Source organism: Xyrauchen texanus, chromosome 23 (genome assembly GCF_025860055.1).
Source record: "Xyrauchen texanus isolate HMW12.3.18 chromosome 23, RBS_HiC_50CHRs, whole genome shotgun sequence".
NCBI classification, from domain to species: domain Eukaryota; kingdom Metazoa; phylum Chordata; class Actinopteri; order Cypriniformes; family Catostomidae; genus Xyrauchen; species Xyrauchen texanus.
The window spans coordinates 22503645-22515878 of NC_068298.1; the positions used below are offsets into that span (position 1 = coordinate 22503645).

The 12234-nt window shown below is 42.7% G+C and overlaps 1 pseudogene; it reads left to right on the forward strand.

Annotated features, from left to right (window-relative positions):
• The first annotated feature begins 356 nt into the window (after nucleotides 1–356).
• On the forward strand, nucleotides 357–11978 carry LOC127663460 (piggyBac transposable element-derived protein 4-like; annotated as a pseudogene).
• Nucleotides 11979–12234: the final 256 nt, after the last annotated feature.

The window sequence follows — 12234 nt, forward strand, 5'->3', positions numbered from 1 at the left end:
TTTCATCGTATAAAAGAAACAACTTATAAATACAGTTAAAAAGAAGAACATACAATAAAGTATAAGTATACCCTTCCAATTATCTTTGGGGTCAATTTGACCCCATTCAAATGGTAATTCTCGTGAGGACATTGAGAGTTCACCCAAAATGGTGGAGGAGCAAAAATATAAAAGCTTGCAGAGCAGCCTTCTTAACCATTTATTTGGGCTCTCTCTTTATGCTCTCTCTCAATTGAAAATGAAATCTAAGCAAAGGTTTTCTGTGAATGAGGTTTTGTCACAGTTCTTTGACAGTGAAAGTTACATAGAGGAGAATATGTCTGAGACCGAGGATAATGTTGAGGAGGACCCTGATTATGGAGGTATCCTCCTATGATTCGAATAGGACTCTCAGTGTTGACCCTCCTGTTGTCTCTCAACCATCAGCAGGCACATTACCTCCCAAAAATTGAAAGTTATTATGGTCCCTCTCCCAACTTGAACGACAGGGTAGACTTAGTGCTGCTAATGTCATCAAAATGGTTCCAGGCCCCTCCAGATACACTGTTAACCATGTCCAAGACATAAAATCAGCATTTGAACTCTTTGTAACACCATCAATCGAAAAGGATATACTTGAGATGACAAAATAAGCATGTATGGGGACAGTTGTAAATTCTTGGATGTGACACACTTGCACACATTCTACATTGGGTTGCTCATTTTGGCAATAGTGTACAAGTCAAAAGGAGAAGCAACAGCAAGCCTTTGGAATGCTGACACTGGAAGGGCAATATTTCCAGCCACCATGTATCTAAAGACATTCCATGTTTTCTGCCTTGTCATATGCTTTGATGACAGAGAAACAAGGCAGGGCAAATGAGAGAGTCACAAATGTGCAGCAATATGGGATGTAGATCCAGATATTACCCTTTATACAATCCAGGACCCACCTCACTGTGGATGAATGTCTGGTTGCATTTTGTGGGCGCTATCCCTTCTGAGAATACATACCGAGCAAACTGGCCAAATATGGTATCAAAATATGGGCAGCATGTGATGTACAATCCAGCTATGCCTGGAATATGCAGGTGTAGTAAATCCCCTGGGGAAGCACCTGAAAACAATCTGGGCATGAGGGTGGTAGTAGACATGGCTAAAGGACTGAATGGTCATGACATTACATGTGATAATTGTTTCACATCGTACGCCCTGGGCGAGGAACTGCTGAAAAGGAAGGTTACCATGTTGAGGACAGTGAGAAAAAACAAGCTGGAGCTTCTTCCCTCTGAGCTTCTTGTGATGAAGAACAGGAAGATAACATCTTCAGTGTTTGTCTTCATTGGCAGAGCTACTGTCATCTCCTATTGCCCCAAGAAAAGGAAACATTTCCTGCTGATGAGCACCATGCACAAAGATGCTGTCCTGAGCACCAGAGAAGACAGAAAACCACAAATGGTCTTGGACTACAATGAGACAAAGGGAGGGGTTGATAATCTGGACAAGGTCACAGCCACCTACAGCTGCCAATGACAACTGCCCATTGACCCCTTGTGATTTTCTTCAACATCATTGATGTTAGCGCCTACAATGTCGTTGTATTGTGGAGCGAAATAAACAAGGACTGGAATAGCAGAAAATTGAGTTAAAGAGGTATTTTCCTGGAGCAGCTTGGTTACGCACTGGTGAATCCTCATAACGAGAGAAGACAGTGCCTTCCAAGAGCATCAACAGCTAGGACATCAGTGAAGGACATCCAAATGGAGACACACACCCCAGTGTTTCAAACTGCAGTCAGGAAAAGTGGCATGTCTCATGTCTGTCCCAACAGAAATGACTCCAAGACCAGCAACACCTGTGTGAAATGCAAGACATACGTCTGCATGGAGCACACACACTCTCTGCATATCATGTGCACAGTAGTGCTGAAAAAAGACTGGTCAGGTGGGCAGTTGGAAAAACAATATGCTGTTCATATTCGGTCTATGCTGTTAATATTCTTTCAAACTAATTTTGGTGACTGTGTAAGTTTTTTTGTTTTTTTTTTACTATCTCACACATACATATTCACATACATAGCACTTTCAGTATCATAGAACAATCCCTGACAAATAGCTCAAATATAAAAATGTACTCATAGTTTGGATTCACTCTGTTTGACTGAATCCTGGCTTAAACTGGATGCATATATTAGTTTAAATGAATCTACTCCCCCAGGTTATTGTTATAAACATAAGCCTTGCCTGAAGGGTCAAGGAAGAGGTGTTGCTACAATTTACAGGGCAATTTTTGGTGTTACTTAGAGGACAGGATATAAATTTAAGTCTTTTGAACTAATAATGCCTAATGTGACACTGTCAGATATAAATAAAAACAAACTCTGTCTTATTTTACCCTTGCTACAGTATATAGATCACCTGGGCCTTATTCTGATTTCCTTGGTGAATTTGCAAATTTTTTGTTCAGATCTTGTATTTACTGTAGATAGTGCTTAAATTGTTGGTGACTTCATTCACACAGATAATGAAAATGACACATTGAGATTACCATTTATCAATATTCTCAACTCTCTTGGAGTCAGACAAAATGTAACAAGACCAACGCATCGCCAAAATCATAGGCTAGATTTAATTCTGTCATATGGAGTTGATGTTGATAATATAGAAATTCTACCGCAGAGCAATGACATCTCGTATCATTACCTCGTCTCTTGTATGCTGCAATCAGCTAATGTTACTCAATCTACATCACATTATCGTTCAGGTAGAACTATTCTTTCGACCAGATTAATAGCTTCACTAATAATCTTCCAGATCTTTCTCATACACTCAGTAAACCCCAAAGCCTAGAAGAACTTGATGAAATAACAGAAAATAGAAATACAGTCATCTCTAGAACTCTTGATAGTGTAGCCCCCCTTCGATTAAAGAAAATTCATGAAAAATGCCCTGCATCATGGTACAATGATCACCCTCATGCTCTCAAGAGAGCAGCTTGGAAAATGGAGTTCAAGTGGAAGAATACAAAATGTTGCGTTGCATGGAAGGATAGTGTCTGTAGCTACAGACAGGCACTATAAGCTGCCAGTTCAGCATATTTGAGTAAACTCAGAAAATAAACACCACAATCCTAGGTGTTTATCCTGTACTGTGGCTAAAATGGTTAGAAATAAAGCCTCTACAGAACCGGATATTACGTCATAGCACAAGTGTAATGAGTTCATGAATTTCTCTACTGATAAAATTGAAATAATCTGAAATTATTTTGAAATTATGCAGTCATCTGTCATAGCACCTCAGAAAACGGTGTCTCATAATTTTCCTCATGTGCAACTTAAATCCTTCGCTGTCATAGGTCATGAAGAGCTTACAAAACGTATCGAAACATCAAAAGCCACAACATGTTTGTTAGATCCAATACCAACCAAGTTCTTAAAAGAGGTATTCCCTGTAATCTCAGAGCCTCTTCTTAATATTATTAACTACTCGCTATCCTTAGGACATGTTCCAAGAAACATGACAGTTATCAAGTCAAGTCAAGTCAATTTTATTTGTATAGCGCCTTTCACAACACACATCGTTTCAAAGCAGCTTTACAGAATATCAGCATTAACAGACGATAGAACTGTAATGTCTACAAAGTTGATTAATCATCATTGTGTAATTTCGATAAAATACGATTTTTAATAGTGTTTAAAAATAATGAAATGATAATTGTATTAATAACCCCAGTGAGCAAGCTGTAGGCGACTGTGGCAAGGAACACAAAACTCCATAAGATGTTGATTAATGGAGAAAAATAACCTTGGGAGAAACCAGACTCACTGTGGGGGCCAGTTCCCCTCTGGCTAACATTATGAATGTAATGTAAATATTAATTATGTATAGGTAAAATCATGGTTTAAAATTATTAAACTAAGTGTTAAGGGTCAGTGATTAAACATCGATTGTGTTTGAACTGTAAGACATCAATCTTGATCTTGGAGAACTGGCTAATTACAGACCGATTTCAAATCTCCCGTTTATGTCGAAAATACTAGAAAAGGTAGTATTCTTCCAAATATGTTAATTTCTACAGATAAATATTATATATGAACAATTTCAATAACAGTCAGTATTTAGCCTTCATCACAGTATAGAGACTGCACTTATCAGTTACAAATGACTTGCTCTTATCATCTGATCGCGGCTGCATTTCACTTCTAGTGCTTTTAGATCTTAGTGCTGCATTTGACTCAATAGTTCAAGACATTCTCTTAAATAGGCTAGAGAATTATGTTGGCATTTTTGGAGTTGCATTAGCATTGGTTTAGGTCCTATTTAGCTGACCGCTAGCACTTTGTCTATGTAAATGAGGAATTGTCAAACCAAACAAAAGTATTGAGTGCCACAGGCATCAGTTTTAGGGCCTCTGCTTTTCTCCTTGAATCATGACGTATTCACAGAGCTGAATTCCTCCTGCTGTTCCATTCATCTTTCTCTCTGAAAATTTTTGGGATCTACGGCACATTACAGCGGTTCTCCCCTTCACACATAACGGCTGTGTTGAGTAAAACCCCTGGGCGCTTCGACAGCTGAGCAGAGCTTCTTATATATTTATATATATAAACACAAATAAAAAGTAGATTTTCCTCTAAAAGAATGGCACAAACGAAAGCATATATTTCAAGATGCCTTTTCGTTAGTGTGTGTTTCTTGGTTGCGATCGTTTCCTTTCCGCTTCCCACGGCTACTATTGATGCCTCTCATGTTGGGCACTGCTCATGTGGGGACAACGCTTTGGCAACGTTGTGGTCATGGTTTTCTCTCATTAGAGGGAAAGCCACTCCAGTGGCTCCCCGACTCGGTCCTTCTACCCGTGGGGTCGGTTACCACTGGGGGCGATTTGGGGACTTTAATCAAATCTTCTCTGCTGGGAAATCCCCCACGGACCTTGTTTACCCCATTGCGGGCTCGTCTCAGTTTTGGTGAAGTGGATGAGCTTTCGATTACAGCATCAGAGAGTGGGTTGTTCAGTCTGTTGCCATGCTCAGCTGACGGCCATGCTTACCCGGGCGGCTGTGAGCATCGGGATGGAGTGGAATCCTCCAATCCCCCCTGAACCCCCGCCCCCGTACCTTTATTCCCGGACCTGGTTCGCGGGCTCATCCTCTCTCACTACCCTCGAACCAGGTTGGCCTATTCGGCAGCACCATGGAAGATTTCGCCCAGCAATTCTCAGAAGTTAAACGACAGACAGGGACCATACAACACATCCTGCCCCAGCACAACGCAATGTCTCACACCCCCGTCTATTTTTCGCCAAGGGCGTCCCCCTGCAGCAGCAACACTGGCTCCACCACAGCCACCCCAGTAGGGTGGCCCCGGCATCGAGCCACCCGCAGAAAGCAGACGCCACCTGTCTCATGGCCGGTCGCCAAGAACCCTAGAAGGCTTCAAAGCTTTCCCAGAGAAGGGCAGTCCAGGAAGTAAGAGATCCGCTGCACAGGAGCTGGTAAGAGCACCACTCCTTCCTTCCGGTGAAGGGCCGGGCGGAGGTTCTTTACTTTCCTTTTCTTATTTCACCGCATACCCCAAGGGCCACAGTACCCACATTCTAAGAAAAGAGCGGTTTTCTCATTTCCAGGGCCTCACAGTCGGTGTCCCTGGATGTCTTTATCACAACAACCGGGCAACGTTTCTCTCTCTGGCAGGTATGGCGCCTTGGAGGTGGGCCTCCTGCCCCTGCGCGCCCAGCCTTATGCTAAAATCCACCCCTGATGTGATGGTCTCCATCGGCTATGAGGATGAAAATCTTCCTTCCCCATCCCAGGCTGTTCCGGGAGCGGTCACAAGGAGCCAGGTAAGTGCTTTGATGTCTCTAGACTCAGCACAGCCACAAGTGGCACCTCAGGCTCCGCCCATCGTGAGGCCCCACCCGCTGGTATGTCCGACACGATTGTTCCTCCTCACATTGATCTTGGGGGAGATCAGGACTGTCCGACTCGGCTACGTGATTCAGTTCGCTAGGCGCCTGCCAAGGTCTAGCGGCGTCCGCTTCACAACAGTGAGAGGCAAAAATGCTGTTGCTCTGTGTGCGGAGATCGCCGCCCTCGAACACCTCCCTTGATAAGATAGAGCCTGTCTCTCCAGCCGAGATGAAGAAGGGGTTTTGCGGCCAATCTTGGATCTGCGAGTCTGAGTCAGGCTTTGCACAGACTCCCATCCAAGATGATGATGCAAAAACGCATCTTAGCGAGCGTCCAGCATCAAGGTTAGTTTGCGGCGGTATACCTGAAGGACGTGTACTTCAATACCTGTTCGAGGTCCTCCCCCTCAGTTTGTCCCTGTCACCTCGCACCTTCACGAAGATTGCAGAGGCAGCCCTTGCCCCTTTAAGGGAAGTGGGTGTCCAAATTCTCAACTATCTTTGGGTCAACTGGGAATAGAGCAAGCTCTCTCCGGTTCAGAGCATCTCTATTCTCGGTATGTCTTAATGACAGTGCGCCTCAACAACGAGGCGAATGTCAAAACTCGCCTGTTGTCTCCTCTGGAGTCAGCGGCAGCTGAAGTCACTGTGAGCCACTCACATCCCGGGCCACTTCAACAACACAGCAGACATGCTGTCACGGCAGGTTATGCTCAGGGGAGAGTGGAGACTCCACCCACAGACAGACCAGCTGATCTGGAGTCGATTCGGCCAAGCACAGGTAGACCTGTTTGCTTCCCCAGAATCCTCCCACTGTCTGCTCTGGTACTCTCTGACCGAGGCTTCCCTTGTTTGCGATGAAGCCAAGGTTTTCATGCATCATATTTTTGCAATTAACTTCCTCTCTTTTTCACCAGTGGCATTGCAATACTGGTCACTGAGGTCTTTGGTAAGGGCCGTGTGGTAAAGTATACATCTTCTAACCACTTTGGGCAAAGTTTTCAGCTCACGGTTGACCTTGGATTTTTTCAGCAACTGTTGGTATCTGTTCTTGTATTTCTCCTTCTCTTTACGTTCCTTTTGCAGCTCTCTTTCTAGGCGCAACAACAGGACTTTTTGAACGTTTTCTTCCTGCTTGACATTGCTTGAAATGTAAGCATAAACACAAAAACTCACCCTGATATATAAGTTGAATTCTACTAAGATAAATGTAGGTCTTATGTAGTGTACTTGTACTTGTTCTATGTCTATTCTTGAATACATTGTCTTATGCCTCATTGCACTAATTATACTGTTTGTCTGTGTATGTGTAGCATAGCTCAATGTCACCTTTTTCAGTACATACCAATTATTAATTTTTTTTTACTATTCTGACCTTGAAGGACCAGCTTCTTGTCTCTTCTGGCTGTAGGATTCTGGGCTCACTGGAGGTGTGGACAGGCTGGTGAGTTCAACTGAAGCTGCCTTTTTAGCTGCCCTACACTTGGCCTGAGCTGCTCTCTATTTTGTATTTATTTTTTGCTGTAACCTCTGCTCCCTCTCGCTGCACTCTTGTATGTTTTTTCTACTCCTGCTCTCTATCTGTCCTCCATTTCTGCTTCCCCCATTGAAGGTATTTTGCCCTTCTTTCAGAACCGGCATCTCGGCAAGCATGATAGCGCCTTTGTTTTTCTACTGCACTTAATGGCATACTACTATCATCTTTAAAAGTGTATTATAGTACAAATATAAAAATAAATATAAATCAAAACAGTAATGTTAAAACTATTTAAATAGTTAATACTTTAATTACCAGATGTACGTACCAACAATACTAATACTAACAATACCAACAATACTAACTAAAAATGTAACTGATGCTCATATGCCACCTACACTGAATGATATAGGCATTAGCTCAATGATACACCCAGGATGACCATTAAATATATTTGCATTTTACACAGATAAACTTTAAAAACAGTGCAGCAAAGGTGAGGTTTCCTAAACCTAAGGTGACAAATAATGTATGTCATCCCTGTTACCCATGTCAATAACTGTTACTCTGTATGTATATATATATATATATATATATATATATATATATATATATATATTATTATTATTTTTTTTTCTGACATGGCTTACAGCTTACAGAAATTCAGTAGTGCACCCAAACCCCATATCATACTTTTCATGTGTTGTGCTTGCTGTAGTTTACTTCCACAATGCTTCTTAATGCTAATTCAACTAGAATTATCAAATGAAAATCAAGCCAATCACTGAAACTACAATGCGACCCTGAGTAACAAATACTATATATAATATGTACTCAATGTTTACATGCATATGGGATACTGGTAATTCACCATTGTTTATCATTCAGGAACACATAAAATAAGGAAATCAGGCTAAAAGGAACTATTCTGTTAGCTTGTGGCAGGGCGGAGGGCGGGGCCAGGTCGTGATACTACACACCCGGTCCCGTATCGGGCTAATTATGCCTCCGTGAGGGTTAAAGGCTGACTGCAGGGGATTGTGCGGGAGAGAGAGATCGTTTATGGACATGTCCGTCGTGTGTGTATTGTTGGTAGGATCATGACCCGGCCCCACCCTCTGCCCTGCCACACAGCTGAAAAACAAGTTTTCAGCTAACGAACCTGCATCAGTGTGGAGTGGCCTGAAACAACTTACTACAGGACTCCTGCCCCCAACAGGAGTCAACAACTGGCTGATGACTTGAATGAGTTGTACTGTAGATTTTAATGGCCCATTCTCTCACCCCACACCCACTCTGACCTTCACTTCACACAAAAACCAACACCTCCTGTTACTCAACCTGCAGTGGTGTGCCTTTCTTCCGAAAACAAAAGACAAGGAAAGCACAGAGCACAGGTGTTTCACCCGCTTGTCTAAAATCCTGTGCTAACCAGCTGGCTCCATCTTCACACTGATCTTCAATGGATCACTGGAGCAGTGTGAAGTCTCATGCTGCTCCAAATGCTCAGTCATTATTCATGTCCCAATGAATCCCAAAATTACAGGACTTCATATTTCTCCAGATTCCTTGATTATAGTATCTTCTTTGACAGACATGTAATCCACACTACATAATTAACATAATTTGTGAGAAGCAAGACCTAAAAAATTCTAGACTTCCTATGTTTTCTTCTTTTGACAGGATTCAGATTTTCCTCTTGCACTGACACACCAGCATGGCAGCAATTAAAAGTGAATCTGTGGAGAGCCAACATTTAAAGAAGTAAAGAGTTACAATTAACAAGGGGTGACTGAGGTATCTCTGTAAGAGGAATCAAACTCATGTATGCCTCTGATAGTCACATTTAAATAGATTGAAACACACTTGAATCAGTGGCAACCTGCATCTGTAAGCACTTTGCGTACCATCAGTACTCAGTCATTTGTTTTATTGGTATTATAATAAAATTATTACCACTTATTTGATTTACGATTTGTGTGTGATCCCCATTGTACAACCAACATGTAGCTTTCGAAAGTTCATGCACCCTGAATTTGACAGCGTGTGTCAAATCTGATAACGTGTTGCTCAAGCAACCACAGATACAGAGGTTCTGGTCCCATGGGAACAAAGAAGTAATCGTATTCAAATAAACAATGGTGTTCACATTGGTTATTATTTTTTTCTCCACTGACGTTTAGGGTTGAGGTTTGGGTTAGGGTATGGGTTTTATAAAATACTAATTCCTGTTGACTGAAACTAAAACTAAATTACAACTCACTTTTGGCACCAATCTGCACATTTCATCCAGAAACAGCAGACAGAGATTTAAAGTATTGTAAGCATAGATAATTTCAGCAGCAGAACTTTCAACCTGATGTTGCCAACTTCACAGTCTGTAATAATAATGGAGCGGTCTGTACTCTAAGTGCAGATTGCATTGCACCTTCAGTTGAATGACACCCTGTTTTGTTGTTGTCGTTGTTTGTGTTTTGAAAAGCTGAAGAGCAACACAAACAATTTTATTTGCTCAGTCCTTAATAAAGATTTTATTAACAAATATCATGTGTCATTATTTTGTGTATGTTTGTACCGAGATCCTGCACCCATCCCTGACTTGCTGTTCACATAGATTTGTAATGAGAAATGCACACCGCTCGATGCTTTGGCACTTACAGGGTCGTGGTCAAACTCTTCTTTTCTTTTTCATAGTCCTTTCTTAAATCTTTCCATTCTTGCTGGGGCACAGCTGCTGCACATCCCTCCATCCCCAGAGAGTGAAATGAAGAAGAAAGAAGTGAAAGAAGTATAGGGACAATGAAAATAAAGAAAAATTGGGGAATGTGTGTCGCACAGCATCTTACAAAAGGCTGTCGCCAGTCTGATCACCAGTAACACGCAGATGGCCCTTCTACATCGGTGGAGAAATTTTCACCTGCCCTGACCTTCTCTTTTTCTCCCAATGGACATGCCACAAGCAAAACAACAGAGAAAATATATGAAACAAGGGTTTAAACAGTGTGCCTTCTTTTGAGAAACAAGGGATTAAACAATGTGCCTTCTTTCAAGTGTAAGTAACAGGAGCTGACTCCAAATTGCCTCGCTTCACTGCAAATCTTATTTTCCATTTGTTTAGATTTTTAGCGCTGGGTATTTTGCTCATGCTTACAGACAGTCCTACTTACATGTGTGTGGTGACAGCCTGGTACTGCTGTGTGCAACCATGTGAATACTTACAACTCAACTCTTTTGTTTTCCATTGTGCGTGTGTGTGCGTGTGCAAGTATGAAAGAGGCCACAGATGCATTGGTGAACCGTTCAGTGCAAGCTTCCTCTCATACTCATTTGACACTCGATTAGCTCACACCTGAGCAAGGCCTCTGCCCATACATCAGCCGACAGCACACACACACCTGCGAACAATGACAGGCACACTCAGCAACATGAGCACTAGTTCTCATTGGTCAGGTGCTGGAAGCTGCTAAAAATGTTCTTTCCATCTTTGGAACGATTGTTTTCTTCTCTGTTTTAATGTTAAAAACTCATCTCAGATGTTACGGTCAAAGAGAATTAGTAAATTTTATTGATATATCAACTCTCAAAACATTAAAAAAATCTGTGCCCACACAGGATTTAAGCAGAACACATCTCAAGAGCTGGCAAATCCTATTGCATTTCAGCTTTTAAGATCTAGTAGGAGCCTCAGTATTAAAGGAATAGTTCACCCAAAGATGAAAATTATTTAGTCTAGTACAGTGTTGTGGCAAGAGGGACACAATGTCTCGTTCCCTCCATCAGGGAATGGAGGTTACAACAGTAATCATGATGTTCCCCTTCTGTCACTCACTAAACGTTGTGTCAATTTACTGACACTGGGGGTCCCTATAGAAAAACGCCACAACAGCTGAACCGTATATCTTGAACTGCTGCTACAGTTGCAAGCTAGCCGCTTCGTGCATAATAGCAGGAGCATCCGCCTGCATGTAACCTCCCCCAACACCCCAAAAGACGTCATGTAGTTCCCCACATCCCTGAGGGGGGGTAGGAACATAACTAGGATGGGGGCAGGCCGCAGCCTTTAGTCTCTATGTTTTTCTCTCCACGGAGTATTAATTTGGCTGGGGCCATCTAGCGCTCTCATACGCATCGGGGAAGGTGTTCTTTTCCTTTCCTATTCTTTCAGGGGGAAAAGACACCGTGGAGACCACATCCTGCCCAAAAGGTACAATACAACACATGTGGCAATACGACACATGGGTTGAGCAGCCGCTCATTGAAGAGGCAGGGTGGTCATGACTCTTCGCCTCCTGGAACTTGGTGATGACCATGTTCATAGAGTCACCAAACAAGCCAGAAAGTGAAACCCGGGGCATTGAGTAGGAACAATTTGTCCTTGTCTCTGATGCTCAAACGGTTGAGCCATAAGTGTCTCTCCGTGCTGACCAAAGCAGCCATAAACCGGCCAATGGCGCGAGCTGTCTGTTTGGTTGCCCGGTGAGACAGATCCATGGACCGACGAAGCTCGAAAAACTCTTTGTTGACCGTATTGCCTGCACTCAGGTCCTACAACCGTTCAGCCTGGTACACCTTTAACACTGCCATAGTGTGCAGGGCAGCAAACTATGACCTGTGACACTATCAGCAGCTTAACCTGCTGCCTGATAAGCTTTCCCCACAAGCGTAGAGGTGGTCCTGCATGGCTTTTTGGGGAGAGTGGGTCTCTTTAGAGATGATGCTAAGCCAGGTGAGAGATAACCCGCAAGTTTCTCTTCTACCGGCAGCATCATGGAATACCCTTGTGCCTAAGCACCCACGATAGTCGAATATGTCGACGTCAAGGTCACGAAGACACGGGAAGTATAAGGTTTCCTCCATGAATGAGAAAGCTC